The sequence below is a fragment of the Ambystoma mexicanum genome, chromosome 11 (assembly GCF_040938575.1).
Source record: "Ambystoma mexicanum isolate Mex_15411 chromosome 11, UKY_AmexF1_1, whole genome shotgun sequence".
Classification (NCBI taxonomy): domain Eukaryota; kingdom Metazoa; phylum Chordata; class Amphibia; order Caudata; family Ambystomatidae; genus Ambystoma; species Ambystoma mexicanum.
Genome location: NC_090934.1, coordinates 1213086226 through 1213105562, shown reverse-complemented (window position 1 = coordinate 1213105562; position 19337 = coordinate 1213086226). Strand labels below are relative to the sequence as shown.

General features: G+C 46.4%; 1 protein-coding gene across 3 annotated transcripts in view; it reads right to left on the bottom strand.

Moving 5' to 3' along the window:
* The window catches only part of LINGO1 (leucine rich repeat and Ig domain containing 1), a 6683609-nt gene that overhangs the window by 874537 nt on the left and 5789735 nt on the right, over positions 1-19337 (bottom strand). Inside the window, exon 1 of one of the 3 annotated variants that reach the window (XM_069624565.1) lies at positions 16615-16779. The exons of 1 other annotated variant lie outside the window; for it this stretch is intronic. The gene's annotated coding sequence lies outside the window, so the exon portion shown is untranslated. Of the gene's footprint in view, positions 1-16614; positions 16780-19337 lie in introns of those variants that run through there. One more of the 3 variants, XM_069624568.1, reaches the window with a different exon arrangement.

Here is a 19337-nt window from a genome sequence, read left to right as displayed (position 1 = left end):
ACTTTGGGGGTGCAAAAAAATCTACAGTGCATGGATAGGATCATAGGACTGTTTACATGAAAGTGTTAGAGTGAGTAGCCCTCTTCATGCTATTTGCAGAGGGAAGACAACTTCCCACCAAAGCCTCCGCATGGTATGTTGGCCTCAGTAAAATGTTAAAAGCAACCCATTAAGATGAGCGGGTTTCAATGGAAGTTACACTTGTCTGCTCACTGTTGCAGCCACCCTCCGTCCCTTGGCAGCCCTCAATGGGGATTGTGATATTTTATGAGTGGGCTCTCCCTTTCAGCACCATTGTACACTCATATACCATAATTATACACTGAGTATTAGTTATCTTTCTGACCGTCCTCTCAAAGCCTAACACCTTTTGTACATCCCGTTACTGGAGTCAAAATAGGGCAACATTGGTCTGTGATTGATGGATTGCTTTGAGAGATGGATGCTGCTGGGTCTTAAACAAAGAATGAAAAAGAGATTTTTTTTTAAAAAAAAAATCTTTATTGATGGTCACAAAGGTACACCGGCACCACACCTCGTACAAGCTTGCGTAAATGACAAGGAGTGCAATTAACCATAGTTCCACATATACTGTTACAATGGCATGTCATCATTCTCAATCATATTACATAAATAAACCCTGAAGGGGCCCCATATGTCTTTGGGCCTGCACGCTGTAGGTTGGGTCATAACAAATTGTTCCTCTGTCTCATTCACATGTGTTAATTCTTTCAAAAAATGATTCATACTGGGCGGGGCGGGGCTCTTCCATTTCTGGAGTATGCATTTCTTGGCCATGGCACAAATAATATTGAATAATCTTCGAATTTTTTCGGAACATTTGCCAATGTCGCCAAATAAGTATTTCTGAGGAGTCATAACCGGGGGAACTTGTGTTATTTCCTCCAGCAATTCCGCCACTTCTCTCCAGAACCCCGCCACCACCGGACATTTCCAGTACATATGAAAGGCGTCAGCCTGGGGTGTATCGCATTTAGGGCAGGAGTCGGAAGCACCCGGAACAAACCTAGCCACCTTGGCGGGTGTATAATGTAACCTATTTAGAATCTTGAATTGAATCAATCGCAAACCAGAGTTAAGTGAGATGTTTTTAGTAAGCATGCAATACCTTGCCCATTTGTCCTCTTCTATTGGTGTCTGCAGGTCCGCCTCCCACTTCTCCCTGACGTGGTTCAGTGTAGGGGTGTGGGCCTGAACCATGGTGTATAACCTGGAGATCCCCAATCCTTTAGCAGCTGTTATTAACTGTATACACGGATGAGCCACCGGTTCATCCGGGAACGTCGGCCATCGCTTAATAAATGCAGACCTCATACGGTAATATTGGAGGGTTTTAAGTGGTCCACTTCCCAGTGCATTCAAGAACAACCTCAGATCCGCAAACTTCCCTTCCACAAACATATCGCCCACCTTCATTTCCCCACTTGGGTCCCACGATTCCTGTATGCCAGTGTCATGAGTGGGAGGCAAGCCCGGAAAGTTCCAAAGAGGGACCTCCGGGTTGTAGGGTGTCTCAATCTTTAACCTTTTAAATATTGCCTCCCATGCTCTTACAGTGCAGCTCACAGGGTTGTAATCACAAGTGTCTCTATACTTTGTGTCAAAAATGACAGATTGTATATTTGTGGGGTGTGTAGTACGCTCCTCAATCCATGCGTGTGGCGTGTTTTCTGGGGGCTCGTACCAGTGTTTTGCAAACTGTGCCTGGGAGACATAGTAATAAAGCTCGAAGTCGGGGGCCGCTATGCCACCCATGGAATACGGCTCCGTAATTTTTTCCCAGCTTATTCTGGCCGTTTTACCGCCCCAGAGAAATGTGACCGCTATAGATCGGAGTTTGGTGAAAAAGACTCTACCCGGCCATATGGGGATGTTGACAAAGAGGTACAGCAGCTTGGGAAGGATCACCATTTTAAGGACCGCGACTCTCCCTGCCAGTGATAGCGAGAGGCGCCCCCAAATCTGGAGTTTCGTGCATATGTCACGTAGTGCAATCTCATGATTGTCGGAGTACAGCGTGTGTTTGTCTCTAGATACTAGAACCCCTAAATATCTGATGCGGTGTTCCGACCACTTAAGCCCTCCCGTGGTGGGGGGCCGCCCGGTGGCTGGGGTGAGTGGAAAGATCTCAGACTTGGTTTTGTTTATGGTGTACCCGGAGTATGCTGCGAATTCATGTATCTCTTCCATTATAGGTGTTATATTTACCTCGGGTTCTTTGATATATAATAATGTGTCATCTGCATAGAGTGAAATCAGCTGGGTGGACCCCTTCATCCCGATCCCTCGGTGTATGTGTCTCAATCTGACCGCGGCCGCCATTGGTTCGATGGTTAAGGCAAACAGTAGGGGCGAGAACGGGCATCCCTGTCTGGTACCCCTGCCCAAAAGGAACATATCAGAGATGGTTTTCTTGGTTAACACTCGTGCACCGGGTTTAGTATACAGCAACCTGACATAGTTCACAAAATTGGGGCCCACCCCGAACGCCTCAAGGACCGCAAGAAGGTAAACCCACGAGACAGAGTCGAATGCCTTCTCTGCATCGAGGGCTATGGCCACTGCGCTTCTTCCCGGATCTATCTGTGCCATGATGCCAAAAAGCCTATGCAGATTCAGGGCGGTGGACCTTGTGGGAATAAACCCATTCTGATCAGGGTGGACAAGGGTGGGGACAACCGGGAGAAATCTGTTCGCCAGGACTTTAGCAAATATTTTTGCATCTGTGTTTATAAGTGACAGGGGTCTGTATGACGATACGTCCTGTGGTGGTCGTCGCGGCTTGGGGAGGACCGTTATCACAGCTTCCCTCATGGTTGGGGGCAGTATTTTATTTTCAAGAGCCTCCTCCCACACCTGCATTAACACCGGGACAAGTTCCTCGCGGAACTCTTTGTAAAATTCGGCCCCAATTCCGTCCGACCCAGGGGCCCTGCCTGACGCAAGCCCCTTGATTGCTTCCGTGACCTCGTCTGGGGTTATCGGTAGGTCCATGGCGAGGCGTTCCTCCTCAGGGAGCTTAGGGAGTGAAAGGGCTTCTAAATATGACCTAATATACGGGAGTGACTTCGTATCTTGGTTTGAGTAGAGGTGTTTATAGAAGTTCACGAATTCCCCATTTATATCTGCGTCAGTGAGGCGTACATCGCCTTGTGCTGTGTGAATACTAGTGATCAGGGTGGGTTGTCTGCCCTGCTTGAGTAAATTGGAAAGGGTTCTACCCGCCTTATTCCCTTCTCCATATCTGCGAGCTCGTATGGGTGCCGCAATATATTGCACCTCTCTACCAGCCAACTTGTTAAACTCTTGCAGGCGTGCTTGTATATCTACCAATATGTCTTTGTTTTGAGTACGTGTGAATTCTGTTTCTAGCTTATCTAGTTTGGTCTCAACCTCCGTTAACTCGGTTCGCACCCTTTTGAGCATACCAGCAGATCTGGATATCAACATTCCCCTTAACCAAACTTTAAAGGACTCCCACACTGTTGAGATCTTGTCAACCGATCCCACATTGTTCACCAAATATTCCACAATTTCAACATGCAATGTCTCAACTTCCCAGGGGTCTGCAAGCATTCCGCCGGGCATTCTCCACCTTCTGGCGGGTGCAGGAACACTTTGGAGTAATAGATCTAACAACACTGGGGAATGGTCTGTCATAGTGCGTGGGAGAATTTCACAGCCCCTAAGTGCCGCCGTCATTGATGAAGAGACCAACCAGTAATCAATTCTTGATTCAGAGTCGTGGACTGAAGAGTAAAATGTGTATCGTCTACCATCAGGATGTAGCTCTCTCCAGGAATCCACTAACAGAAGTTGTGATTGGATGTGCGCCAGAGTTTGGGCAGCTTTACTGGGATCTCTAACAGCCTTAGAGGCCCTGTCCAGGTTCGGGTCGAGGACCAGATCAAAATCCCCCCCCCAAATGATCCTTGAAATTTCAAGCGAAACTATTGTCTGATACAGTTCTAAATAAAAGGAAGGGTCGTCGACATTGGGCCCATACGTGTTAACTAGGAGAAGGCGTTGGGAGGCGATCTCCCCCCATACCAAAACATACCTCCCCAGTGGGTCAACCTTGTGGCTTTCTAGTCTAAACCCCAGCCCTGGATGTATGAGTGTGATGACCCCCCTGGCCTGAGAGGAATAATCTGTGTAGTACCTAAGGGATCCCCATCTAGGCAATATGTGCAGATTATCGGTCCCTACCATATGAGTTTCTTGTAACATCAGTATCTGGGGGCTGTGCCTGGCGATGTAGTTACCATTTTTTTTGGTTTTCATATGATTGTTTAGCCCCCGAACATTCCATGTTAACAGTTTAACCTTCAGCCCCTCGCCTGTACATCATGAGGAAGTATCTGACAGCATCCAGAACGATGGTTCTACAGTATTCATATGCTTTGCTAGGTACCGGTCCAAATGCGACCACATTTTTACATTTCAGGTCATAATTACCAACTTTGTGCCACTTTAGGGCTAGTCCAGAACTGTAACGTCTATTCCCAACTCCCCTTTCCGCCCCCCCACCCTCATTGTCACCCCCAACTTGACAATGGATCAAACCAAACTCGTGGAACCTTCCGAGGGTAGCCGTGTTGCTTCACATGGCCGCCGACTGGGTCCCAGCCTCCACTTACTCAAGTGCCTGGACCAATAAGTATTACTGCATCTTTTTCTTTTTTTTTGTAAGTTACGCCCCTCAAGCACCTTATGTTATATCTTCGTTCGTCTCATGAGATCAAGATCCCCATTTCAGTCTGCCGGTCTGGGCCTGTTGTTTTGCGCCGGTCTGCCCCCCTTGGGAGGAAGAGGTATAGAGGCCTCGATGTAGTGTGTAGCCTCAGCCGGAGATTCAAAAAAATGCGCCCTGCCTGCGTGCTGGATTTGCATTTTGGCGGGAAAAATGAGAGCATATGGGATTTGACGATCTCGCAGAAGCCTCTTGACCGGCTCGTAGGATCTCCTGTTTGCCTGTACCCCAGCAGAGAAGTCAGGATATATATGAATGCGATTTCCCTCAAATTGAAGTGTCCCGATCTCTCTTGCCCTGCGCAGGATTGCGTCCCTGTCTCTGTAGTTCAGGAGTTTTGCAATGATAGTGCGTGGTGGGGCACCCGGTTTAGGAGCCGGGGCCAAAGTGCGATGTGCCCTTTCGACCAGAAAGTGATCTGAGAATGCCTCACGTCCAAACAGGGTTTTAAGTAGCTCCTCCAGTTGCCGCTCCATCTGGCTTTTCCCAAAGGATTCAGAAACCCCCACCACTCGGATGTTGTTCCTTCTTGATCTCGATTCGAGATCCTCACATTTGTTTTGCAATTTGGCCAGGTCTCCTTTGATCTGGGAAATGTCTCGTGTGTGGTGTGTGATGGTGTCTTCGTTGGTACTTATTCTGCTTTCAGCCTCTGTGACACGTGAGCTCTCCTTTTCCACCCTGGCCTTAAGGGAGCTCATGGTGGAAACGATGTCATCTAGTTTCGTATTAATCGAAAGGAAGCCACTCTGAACTATCTCTGTTAGTTTGTCGACTTGATCACCAGGTTCAGGGTTCGAGGTCACATCAGTGGGAGAATGAGGTTCCACAATCGTGGTAGTGTTTTGACTTCCCGTGTATGCATCCATCGGGCCCTTCTTTTTGCCTGCCGGGGTTTTGGAGCCCCTTCCCACCTTGGCTGGTTCCCCCATAATAGTATCCGCTATATTGGCTGTACCGGTGGAGCGGTCCGTTGGCTCGCCCTTGTGAAGTGTGTATGAAGAGGAACGGGATGCGGTGATCCACCCCCGACACCCCCGACACCTGGGGTGAGCCACCCAATATGTCCGAATGAACTGTGTCTTCCCGCATACCACCGGCCCCCGCAAGTTATTTCACCGGGGGATGGCCGTGGCGAACCTCAAAAGTGCAAGAGCGCCGGGCGGATCCACCTCACCTTATTCAGATGTAAGTCTCCGTTCCTGGGGCCCCCCTCGTCACCACCAACGTCCGCTTTTCCACTCTCCCTCTGCCGGGGCTCCCCTCTCACAGTGAAGTTGAAGATCGCCTCTCGGCGCCGCGTACAAGCCGTGTTACGGGCCGGACACCCGCCAAGCGATCAGCCCGGCGATGGACTCACGAGCTCCGAGCGCGGGGCCACCTCAGGCCGAGCGTCCAACCGGTCACAGGAACCGATCCTCCGGCAGTGAGCCCGGGAGCGTGATCCCAGCACAGAGAGCGGCGCCGGATAGGCCCCAGGCTCCTCCCACCCGCGGCCTCTCCGCACGCCAAAGCCGCGGCGCTCGAGTGAGCCGCCCTGGTACCCGATTCCGGGTCTCGACCGCCGCAGGGGCCGGCCAATGTTCGGGCCGGGACAGCTCCGTCCCCTCAGGACCCCGGATCACAGGAGTTGCAGGGGATATTCACGGGTACTCGGGCCAGTGATACCTGCGTCCAGGGTGCGCTGGTTAGGTCCAAGACGGATTTCTACCAACAGGATTTGTCAGTGGAGCGGGAGCTCAGCAATCAAGCGGCCATTTGTAACGTGCGCAACAGCGCCCCCCCATGAAAAAGAGATTTTTAACATGATTGGAGTCGAACAAAGGGTGAGTGGGAAAAGAGGCAAATGGAAAGCGATACAAATAGAGAGTGAGAAACAAAGAGCGAGACGCTCATAGAAAGTAAGACAAATAGAGAACTACGCAAATGGACAAGGAGATAGACTAAAATGAATAGAAATGTTATGGGGAGAAGCAGAAAGCTGTGGCGCAAGAATCGTTTTTCAACCTTAGTGGGGTTGAGCCCCAGCCCACTTAAAGCCTAGATCTGTGAGTACCAGCACTTCCATTTGTCCATTTAAAGCAGTGCAGCTGATGCTGGGATTAGGAGTTCGTTGATATCGAATCGTGGTCAGAATTCCTCTGCAGAACCTGAAGGCAATGAACTCTATTCATCTCCAACACCCTGCTATTCACACGCGCCTCAGTGGCACACCAAGGAGCTAGGCACTCAGATAATGGGAATCTGTACCGGCTTACTAGAAACACACGCTGGCAGGAACATGCAGCAAGATCCGCCAGCTAGGTCCTGACTGGAGAGACTTAAAGAAAGTGATGAGTGGAAAGGAGGGAGAGCAAGAGATGAGCGAACATGCGAGAAGTGAAAGACAGACATACAGGTGTGTGCAGTAGAAGAGAGAGAGAGAGAGAGAGAGAGAGAGAGAGAGAGAGAGAGAGAGAGAGAGGGGGGGGAGTGGTAGCGATGGCCGAAGAGATGTCAAAATAAATTAATAAAGGCAGATACATATATGAACAGAAAAGAGTCATGTGGGCAGAGGATTAAATAGTTGAGAGGTATGTGTGTAAGACCGCGATTAGGCAGGAGCGAGAAATAGCAGATGAGTAAGACCGACAGGCTGAGAGAAAGAGAAGGAAAGGTGAAGTGATGGGGGATAGAGAGGATGGAGTCAAGAAAGGGGGAGATGGCGTGAGACGACTGGATAAGGGAGGTGTGGGGAGTGCCTGCTCCGGCATATAGAAGGATGGATTTATGAAGAAGGCCTTCACAGGTAAGAAGGCAGCATCACTGCTCTGTGGACTCCCCTGTCTGGGATCTGAAAAGCCTGGCTCCTGTGGACCAGCTTGACTTGAACACAAGGACGAGAGGCATTGGATAGCGGAACAGCCGCGGGGCTGCTGAGGCTGCTGTGAAGGCCCGAGATGCAAAGGAACCCGCCGGGGGCAATGTCGGCTTAGCAAGAGAACGGCGAATCTCTCCGTTAGGTCTAATAATCGTGTCTGAGGTGATGAGTAGCCATTCCAAACTGGGACACATACAGAGTGTCCTGTGAGGTCATGCTGGATAACCTACGAATGGAGAACAGAGATTTCATTCAGGAAAATTCAAAGGTGTCCTTTAAAACCACATTGGAACATGAGTTGAGGAAATCCTGTCCAAAGCAGATCTTTGAGCCGGACACTAAAACAATTAAAATGAACATGAGACCGACACAAAGGTGTAGACTTAAAAGTAGGTTTTTGAAGGCTATTTACAGGTTTGGACAATGAGGGTAATGCAACACACCTCCAACAGGATGCCTTCTCCATAGGCTTGCAGTTTGGGTCACAGGTTGTATGGATCCTCCCCTGCACCCACCTGATGATGAGCAGGCAGGCCAGCCCCTCGCAGCAGTGGAGTGCATAATTGCTCCTGCACTTCTTTTTGCTCTGCTTGGAATGAACTCTGGCCCATGGCTCCTCATCCTTAGTCGCCACCTGCTCCTGGGTCTCCGGGACCACGAGCTCCTGCATGCTAGGCCTGGACAGGGTGGGAGGCTAGGGCTGAACTGTGGTTGGCAAAACCTCAGAGCGTCCACCACGAGGCTGGTAAACTGAACTGGCCTAGAGGCGCAGCCTCTGCTTTGGAACCACTCGCTGTCTCAGGGTCCAGGCTATATTCCCAAAAGCACGGACCTCACTTTCCTCCCTTCCTTATCTATGTCCTAGCTCTTGCGCTATCTGAAATGTCGTCAGGCCTAGTACGGTAGTCACTTGTTTTGGTCCTCCCCTCCCTTCCTTCTCCCCTCTCCCTCACCTTTTGTTTTCCTCCGGCTCTACCAGAAATGTCATCAGGCCTAGTACAGTAGTTGCCTGTCTGTTTCCATTTCCTTCCCACTCTCCCCATCCCTTCCTTATCTATGTCTTATCTCTTGCACTATCTGAAATGTAGTCAGGCCGAGTACATAGTTAGTTAATTTCACATCCTTACTGTTCATGGCCTGTAAGAATGTCATTGTATTTTCCCTTGTTCCCTCCCTTGCCTTGAAGCGCTTTGAAACACATTGTGTATAGGCGCTATATAAATAAACTATCATATCATATCATATCCTTGATGTGTAGCAGTGATCTTGTGCCCAAGGGAACTTCTCCAATCTGCCTCCCCTGTAGTATTTGCTGAACATTTCACCACATGAGTGTACCTCCACCCCTGCCAGGTCCATCATTGTCAGTTGTGGAGTTTGCCTCCTCCCTTTCTTTACCACTTCGCTCAGGGTCTCTCTCCTCTTATCTGCATCGCCCCCCTCCCCTCCTCTGCAGTCTCCTTTACAGATGTCTCCTGAATTCTCCTGGAAGTTGAATACTCCTCCCAACAGTCCCATGTTCATCTCTCGGTTTTCTGCCTTTATACCTTCTCTCACCTCTTCTCTCTGCCTCAGATAACCCCCCTCTTAAAAGTTCTCTCTCTCCCTCTAGTATCCATATCAGCCTCTTCCCTACATCTCTGTCAACCTCCTTCCTTGTCTCTCCTTCCAGCCTCCTCTGTGTTCTTTACCCGTTACTCTTAAATATCTTCTACAACATCCACATTGTGTCTCTTTCCAACCTCCTCCTCATATCTCCTTCCAACCTCCTCCTCATATATCCTTCCAACCTCCTCCTCATATCTCCTTCCAACCTCCTCCGCATATATCCTTCCAACCTCCTCCTCATATCTCCTTCCAACCTCCTCCTCATATATCCTTCCAACCTCCTCCTCATATCTGCTTCCAACCTCCTTTTAATTTATTTATTTATTCAATTGCTTTTTTATCGTGCCTAATACCATACCTGAGATCACCTTCTAAGCGGTGGATCCGGGATTCAAACCTCTGTTGCTCTGTGTGGTCTTGCTACCAAGACCAGCACGTTGCCCCTGTGTCATCCTCCTTCCCGATGTTTGCTTTGCTGCCCTTCATGCCGCCTCCTCCCACTGCGACTCTGATGTTCTCTCCACCCCTTCCATCTTCTCCTTCAACCTCCTCTCAAACACCTCTCTCCACTTCCTGCCTCTCTTTCCATTCTTCTTCTTACACCTCTTCTCATCCACCTCCATCCTTACAGCCTCCCTTTGCTCTTTCCGCTACCTTCATTCCTCAGCTTGTTCTCTTCCTTCTTGACTGTGCCTCCTTTCTCCACTGCCACCAGCTGTCTCCAGCAACCTTAAGAACTAGCTTGCCAACTCCTTACACCCACATCTAGGTCGAAGTACTGGTTCCTCTTATATGGGCCAATCCCATCCAATCGGGCTGCCCTATTGGCTGTTCCGATTGTGGCTGTGATGGGATTGGAGCAGTGCTTCCATGGCAATTAATTCACCTGGATGCAAGGAGTCTCTGCCATGGACCAAGTTAATTTCAGGCTCAATCGCCATCTTGGATGTCATCTGGGTGTTAAGGACACCACTGAGCTGACGATCCATAACACTAGGGTGACTAGACATCCCGGTTTTTCCGGGACTGTCCCGGAATTTGAGCTCTGCCCTCTTTCCCAAGATTATGCTCCAATTGGAAACTGAAATGTTCCTGGTTTTTAGTGGTAGGTCTTCATAGCTGGCATGCAAGAAATGCACAATCTCACACAGAAGAAATGCTGCATTTTACAACTTAAGATAGTGTTTGTGATAAATACATTATAATATGTGTTTCTTTGAACAGTAACACTTAAACCCCCTTCTCCTTCAAACGCTACTGAAGTGTAGTGCCTTGACAGCCACTTTCAAGAGTTTGTCCTACTTTTATATTAGTTGCCCCGTCCCGGTTTTTTACTTTTTAAATCTGCTCACCCTACATAACACTCTCTTGCGAAGTGATAGCGGCCATGCTGCCTCTGCCTAGGTATCTCTGATAGGCTGTCATAAGTGTTGCCTGTGTGAATAAGACTCTAACATTTGTTCCTCTACTTAGGCTGCCACAAGAGGGGTCTGGGGGGGCATAACCTAAAGACCCATTAGTTTATCGGATTACGATCATCATGTGAGGACTCTTTAAAGGGGCAGGATTACTGAAGATGCACTAGCCAGCACATTCCTCTTGCTTACACCTGGGAAAGGTGTGGTGGTCTGGTGGAATCCCCTGGGTACCCCATCACATGGGGGTTGGTAGCCACCAGCCTCCATGACCACCGCATCCACTACCCCCAGACACAAGCACGCGAAGTTGTCTAAGACTTTAAGATCAAAAGTGACATTTGCCATGGATGTTGAGGTTTCCAAGAATTTCCGATATGAACAGTGCTTAGCTAGCCTGCAAGAAGGGAGGCATTATCTTAAATTGTGCGTTCTCCTTACAGATGTTTGAGATGTTGAATGGACCAGCACGTAGAGCAGGTTTCTGCAACCTTTGGCTTTCCAGGTGTTTTGGACTACAACCCTCATCAGCCCTTTCCACCAAAGACAATTTTAAGGGATCATGGAATTGTAGTCTAAAACCTCAGGCGAGCCACCGGTTGCAGACCCCCAGCGTAGAGCATCCCAAAACAACTTAGCTTATTTCAATAATAGAAAAGGGATCCATAACTTGTTGAGCATTAACGATTTCATCGACCACGACTGAGAGGACTATGAAACGCCTTACTCCCACCACTTCTCATCCAATCTGGAGTTGGTTAAAAGGAGTGGTCCTGGCTTTCAATAATGAATCCCCTGGGTAATGCTGTTTGTCAAAACCTAAACTATGTTTTTAACAAATTAAATAATTTGGACTCAATTGATTGAGAAAGGTTACTTTTTTCTCTATATTGTATAGGTTTAATGACTACATAGGGCGAAAAAGCAAATTGTGTGGTCAGAGCACATCAATACCCGCTGAAATTAACATGATTCAGTGCAGTGGTCGCTGGTATATTCAACATGACAAATAATACACGCTACCGCTACACAGGTTAATATTCTCTACTCGCAATCCTGTATCACAACCTTTGACAAGGTATTTCTGATGTATTTATTGACAGCATGTTTTATCAACACATTTTCTTAAAGGCTACACATGTATGTCCACTCATGCAGAAAAACGTGAAATATCAAGCATATGCAATCATTAATTGCACGCGGCCAAGTGGCGTGTACAGGCTCTTTTGACTGGGGTGGCCAAAGTGGGGCACTGACTTATGCAAGGGTGGCATGAAGTACGACCGCACACACAGATAATGATCATAGTTTAGGATAATGGGGTGGCACCTGGGATGGCCAGTCAGATTCCAGGGGTAGCACGTGCCACCCCAGGCCACTCCCGGACACACCTATGGCGCTGCAACTTGTAACACAAAATGCAACGTTATGCCACATACAGAGGACACGAGGGCATTCGCAGTAGCAAATTGTGCGCAGATATTCAAAATCGCAGTGCAACGATCACAGAAGGGGAGCTAAGAAAAAGGTGCAACATCCTGCGTGTTTCATTTTATGATACTGAATGTGTTTGCCTGTTAACATATCCCTGCTTATTCCCCAGCTGGCCTTCTTCCTCACTATCCACAGACTAAGGGTCTTGCGACACCAGGGCGGGGCCAAAATACGCCATTCGTCAGACAAGGTTCATACAAGGTGAGAACACTACTGCGGTTATGGATACAGTATGACATCCTCTAGCAGTCTTCAAACTGTGGGGCTGGCCCCCCGGGTGTGGGGCGAAGGATGTCCAGGGGGGCCCTACTCTTTAAAAAAGGATTAAGATGACTGTTTTTAATATAAAACAATGATTAAGCTGAATGCTTATACCACTACTGCTTTAGATCTCGGTTTTACACAATTCAGCATCTTTTATTATTTAAATTTAAATTAACTAATCTAAATAGAGAGGTAATTGTCAAGCGTGACGTCATAGATGGAGTCCAACAGATAACGTTAATGGCTTTTAATAGCCATGAGAGGAGAACCTCCTTTACACGTTTCCATCCTGGGCCATTGCATTACTCAGTCATGTTATACATTGTTAATCGGCTGTCAAGATGAGAGGGGCCTACATTCTTCTGCAGGTTGCGTGACATCATTGACCTTTTCGACCTAAGAAAAATACACTCGACCCATGGCGAAGGGTGACACACATTTTACCACACTTTCTTTACAATTGTGTATGTGACCATATGCCCATATGCCCACCTCATGTTGGTGCACTGCTGCCAGACAGGGGCCAGCCAAGCACAATGAAACTTTCTTGACATTTACTGCAAACAAAGTTTTTATTTGCAGGGAATGTTAAATAAAAGTTTCAAATGTGCATTGTACTTACCAGCAAGGTCGAGTATCAAAAAAAAGATTTGACTATGCGAGTGGTAGAGTAGATTTTGTGAACCCTGCCTTCTCCATTAATCAATTCATGTTCTGTCTTTTGATGCCACAGGCATACCCCTTGGGCTCACAAGCAGGTTTGGTTCCTGTGGCCATGACCCTTCCATCTCACATTCACCCTGCTGTCACCCCCATGACTCACATGCGGTTTAAACCATAAGCCATAACAGCCTGGTGTTTGGATCTGTCAAACCGAGTGACGTTTATTTGGACTCGGTTACTTCAACCTTTGTTTGGTCAACTTACGTGGTGCGTCACATAACATATTTACAGGATTCAATCAAACATAGGTCAAAGGTGTGCAGCAGCACCTTGAGTATTCCAAGTGCCAGATGGGTTTGCCAATACATGATCTCACGCCCGAGTATCCGGACAGACTCAAAGAATATGGAAAATGCCACTTTGTTATCAGCTCACTAAAGTAGGGAAACCTGGTGAACAGATTGTAGCTCACAAACTCTCAAAGCATTTCAATTACACAAAAGGCTTTATCCCTCAATTTATGTCAGATATGACATCATGCGGCATGGCAAACCATATAAACCTATCGAGAGGAGGGATTGGTTAGGGGAGCATATATTAGCATATATTAGCCGGTCAAGTGGCACAGCGAGTAGAGCGCTTGCTTTGACATCCGTGCAGAGCCTGCTAACGCAGGTTCGAATCCCGGCAAGGCCAAACTCAGCCTTTCATCCTTCCGAGGTCGATAAGTGAGCACCACACACCCTGGGTAACAATAAGCAGCGCTCAGATACCTGAGGGTTCGTAGCGCTATATAAATGCCAAATTATTATTATTATTATATACCTATAGCTTATTTAGATGATAGTAAGTAACATCATTGGATTCCCCTTATCTAGTAAACACGCCATGAACTACCTCTAACTGCATATAATACAGATAATAGTAGAAAAACAGGAGCGGATTGGCTTCTGCAACAATGTATAGTCCATCATTTCATAGGCCCTCATGATTGGTGGACATTTGGCTCGTTAGCAGCATGTGAGCAAAACTAAACGCAGGTGTGGGGACCAACATCAGACATCCGACCACTTGGACGATTAGTCTAACATCTCTCATCAGTTAGGCCCTAAGCCAAGTCATCTTCTTTGTAGTTGACCTTGCTGACTGTTCTCTTCCTCTGAACTTTATAGGGAGTGAAGGTACATTTCGATCTTTGTCTGCAGCTTAATGAATAGGCCTTGTTTCCTGCTCTTGCACCACGTGTGAGGAGTCCATACTTTTGTCCATTTTAACCTTCTATTTAGTGATATTTGATTTAATTATATTGGGTGCTATTAATCCTCTTGGCCTCTGGAGACTTGGTTGCTCTATCTTGTATATGCTTTCTGCATTTGAATGACACCTGGCCCAGTAGGATCATTGTCTGACCTCCCTCTGTTTCCCCCTCCCTTGCCTCATCACGCCTTGAAACACTTGTATATAGGCGCATTATAAATGCCATATCATGTCATATCATCATATCATATCAACTTTAATTGTTCAATATTTGGCACTTGCAAATGTTCACTCCATTACTTTATCTAAGAGAAATATGTCCTACGTACATGGCTTTTCCTCTTTGACTACTTTTGTGCCTTGCAATTGCTTCTTGTTGCGGCATCCTTGATCCTAATTCAAGCAAATATTCTTTGTTCTTGCACAGAGCTGTATTCCAGCACGTGTCTGCTCTGCAGGCTTGGTCCCTCTCTCCATCAGGCTTCTCGCTTACTATTTATACAGAGTCGATGTCCATTTCCTCATCATGGCTGCTTTACCCGTGTTACATTTTCTACAGCAGCAAGCTTCTATATATCTCACCTACCTTGCGTTTCTACATTATACATCCAGAGACGTCATTTGGGGGACGCAAGAGGTCGCAATTGCGACCTCTGAGGTCTCCCTTGTGACCTCTAAACATTTTTTTGAAAAACGTTTTTTTTTTTTTTTGCAATGCAAGCTCCTGGGCTTTGGCCAGCACCATGTGGCTCTTTAATTCTGGAGTGGCTAGCTTTCTTGTTCAGGCCCCTTAAAAAAAGAAGAAAAATAAGAACATGAAGGCCACAAGTCCAACACTTTCAGCATTGAACCTAAATAAGAAAGAATAGGAATGCCAAAAAATGTGTCTTTCTGGAATTCTATACAATAATTGCTAGACTCATTAAAGGTTATTTTCAGGCACACTTCAGGGGATGAGTCACGGATTTAGTCTGTTCTCAAATGCCTCAACTCAGCCTTTTATCCTTCTGAGGTCGGTAAATGGGTACCAACACAGGTAGGGTGATATTGGGTGTATATTTCTTCTATGTAAAGTGCTTAAGTGTAAGTGCTATATAACAACACATCATTATCATTTGGTCATGGACGTCTGCTTGCAATCACAGTAATTTGGTAATATGGGCCTATACACACGGATCTTAATGATACATATGGCGATCCATTCAAGTATGAAATGTACATCACATTATAATGATATTGTAACCATGTTTTTCATAGTGTACAATGCTATGTGATGGCACTTCCTGTTTTGCTAATGGGTGAAAGGTCGTGTTGCATCGCTTCCCGCGATATCACATTGGGGTGGGGTAAAATGACATCACTTCCTGTGATGTCATCAGGGGTCAAGTGTTGTGTGATGTCACTTCCGCTACCCCTGGCATTTTGCTGAAATGACGTCCCTGTATACATCTACTGCATCATTTCTCACTTATCTTCTTAGTGTATATGGTTTCTTTGTATTCACATATATGTTCACTTTGTCACTTCAGTTACATCTTCCTTCTTTAAGTATTTGCATATCGTTTCAGTGTGTCCTTGTGTCTTCTCTTCATGACATCACTTTACATGTGTGACTTTTTTTCTTATAACTCTTCTATGTTCAATGATGTCGGAAGACATTCTTCTACAACATATCAGTTTGAGGGTACATTTGATACGGTTGCCTGAGCACATAACGTCTCTCATATCTTTGATGCAGTATTGGGATCTTACCTTGTGTCATGCATAGTGTCTTATTGTTGTTCTTCCAATATGATGGATGTCAGGGGGTGGGCACTATAGATGACGTGTACATCTGCCTATCTACAATTGTAACCCTATCTTACTCACCAACATCTCTCACCTGACACACCGGCGACAAGATCCCGAACATCCATAAACCAGCATTTCACCATCTTCCCGATCTACCTGAATTACCTCCTTCTAGACTACCTGCTCCTTCTGACCCGCCCCCTGTTATTCCTGCCAATTTCCCTTTTCATCTGCAGAGATCCAGTTCTGGTTACCTGAGGGGTGGTCACAATTCGTGCTCTGAACAAGCCTCTGTTGCTGAGGGAGGAATCTATGCTTGTAACTGACACATAATAAATGACTATTTTGATTCTCCATTTTCTTTTTCTCTCCATATCTCTCTACTGCCATGCTCTTGCCAGGCCCATCTTTTTAACATACGCAAGGCAAGGCCCTTTCTTACCTTCGATGCAACCAAGTTACTTATTTCTTCCCTTATCTTTTCTCACCTTCTCTGTTGCTCTTGTATTCTTTTTGGTCTTGCTGCTTCTCGTCTTGCTCCCCTTAAGTCGATTTAAAACTCTTCTAGTCATCTTCTTTATTCACTTGCGCCTCGTGACTCGATATCTGCATCATTGTCTTCCTTGGCTGGCTTTCTTTTCATTTTCGTCTTTTCACTGTATTGAATTCTGCATCTAGATAGTATGATAGTATGATCAAGAGATGTTGAATATGTCTTAAAAGTTTACTGTGCAGATCTCCACATCTAGACAGTGTGGCCAAACAACAATGAGCATCCTCCAAGGTTTCACTCTGTTGAATTCTGCATCTAGATATTATGGTTCACCTCTATTGAGTGTGCCCTAAAAGTTTACCATCTAGATCTCTGCATCTAGACAGTGTGGCCAAACAACACTGAGCATCCCCCAAAGTTTCACTGTGCTGAATTCTGCATCTAGATATTAAGGTCGAATGATATTGATTATTCCTTAAAAGTTTACTGTGTAGATCTCAGCCTCTAGACAGTGTGGCAAACACATATTGAGCATCCTCCAAAGTTTCACTCTGTTTGCATTCCGCATCTAGATATTTGGCGAAATAACATTGAGCATCCTCCAAAAGCTTCACTGTGTTGCATTCTGCATCTAGATATTATGGTCAAGCACCATTGATTGTGCCCTAAAAGCTTCACTGTGTTGAATTCTGCGTCTAGATACGATGGTCAAGCGCTATTGAGTGTGCCTAAAAGCTTCTCTGTATTGCATTCTGCATCATAAAATTGTGTCACCCCTAGATAGTATGGAAAAGCGACTATTAATTTGCATTAAACATCTGTATTACTTTGCACCTGTTCCCCGTGTTGTTGCCATATATCTGTATCCCCTTTTACATGCTATATATCTTTATATCTGTATCCGCATATATAGCCGTATCGACCCCTGTCGCTACATATCCATATGTCGCTATGCACGTCCCCACCATCCTGTTCATGTGCCTGGTCTCAGGTGCTTTACAGATAACCACCACATCACATCACTATGCTTACTCTCAACTATACATCACCATTCAACTAGAACACTGCTTTGCCCCTGATAATTTGGCCTAGCTGTTCACATACGTATATGACCACATGAACAACTCATCACCTTAATAAAACGCAGCTGAGCACATTCTGGCCTAGCTGCTCACATAGGCGTTCCTTGGGCCTAACGCAGCCAGAACCCAGTTTGGGTGTCCACTCACCAGACTGCACACATCCAACTGATATTCTCAGCACCACACCAATCACTAGGAAGCAGCTATCATCCAACAACTACACCAGCTGCACTCATATCCGGTGCACCCACGCACCATACAACACTACCTCGCTCTACTGACCTGAACTACGGTTCCCGAGGGCGTTCAACCTACCAGCGCTTTGAGGTCTTACCAATGATATATAAAGCGCTATATAAATGCCAAGTAACATAACATTACATTAAATTTCCTTTGTTTGGTTTTTAAGTCCTTGTATGGTCTTTCTTCTCCATATCTTTCTGCACGTGTATCCTTTTTCACCCCCTCATTCTCAATGTCTTTTTTCTCTTAAATGTCCCTCGTACTCCGTGTGCCCAGTCTAGATTCCGTTCATTTTCTTAGCTTGCTCCTCTCCATTGGAACTCATTTCCACTTTCTCTTTGCTCCATTTCTTCATATGCAGCTTTTTGCTCTGCTCTTAAAGTTTCACTTCTTTCGTTTTCGACATTCGTTATTGTGCTACATTTTTAATTGTGCTGCAATGTGATCATTTGTATAGTGCTTTGGCATATAGCGCTTAATAAATACAAAATAAATACAAAGACTATGGGCCCCATTCCGAGGTTGGAGGTAGTCATGGTGCTATTAGCGCCATGACTATCTCCAATACCGGTACCGAGTGCGCCCTCATGCAATGAGGACTTACCGGTCTATTCCGCCCTTTGCGGGACCGGTATATCCCCATTGAAAAAGCCATTCCCCATTCCCATTTCAACCCCCATAGGGCTCAATGGGAAAGGGGAAGTAGCTAATAACAGTACCGCAAATTGCTGTACCGTTATTAGCTATGAAGTCCCTTAACGGGCCCCGTCCATAACGCCTGGTAAAACCAGGCGTTAAGGAAGGGACCCGCTAAGGGACCTCGGAATAGGGCTCAAAGGGATTACCGGCATCAATGTCCTTAATGGTGCCCGGTATCCCTTTGCGCCCACCTCGTAATGAGGCCCTGTCACTACTTTACAACAGTAAGGCAAATGGGTAAGATCCCCTATACTACTTCAGTGACAGCTGATAAACTTTCAAACAGTTAAAATATAAATTGGCATGCCAAATCGAGGTGAGCAAGTGAAGCAGGTGATCTGGACAGCCCCTGATGGAGTGAGTGCATAATGCTGGGCTTTCACCAAGAGGATCATTTTGTAAATACAGGTGCAAAATGGTGTATTTTACAGTGTTATTTTCTAAAGTAGCTGGATAAAATGCAAAAGGTTTGAAGGAGAACACATGAGATATTCTAGTATTTTATAGGGCAGAGGACAGATGACATTTAGGCAACAAGCCCTGAGCTGGGGCGGCATTACCATGTCAGGTTATGTCGCTGGAGCCCATAGTTATAGGCTCGAGCGCAGCGTGAACCTTAACAAAGGCCTTGCTGCATTACCTAACATAGTAATCCCCCCGCCCCCCAGTGAGGGGTTTATTGCTATTAGTTCCC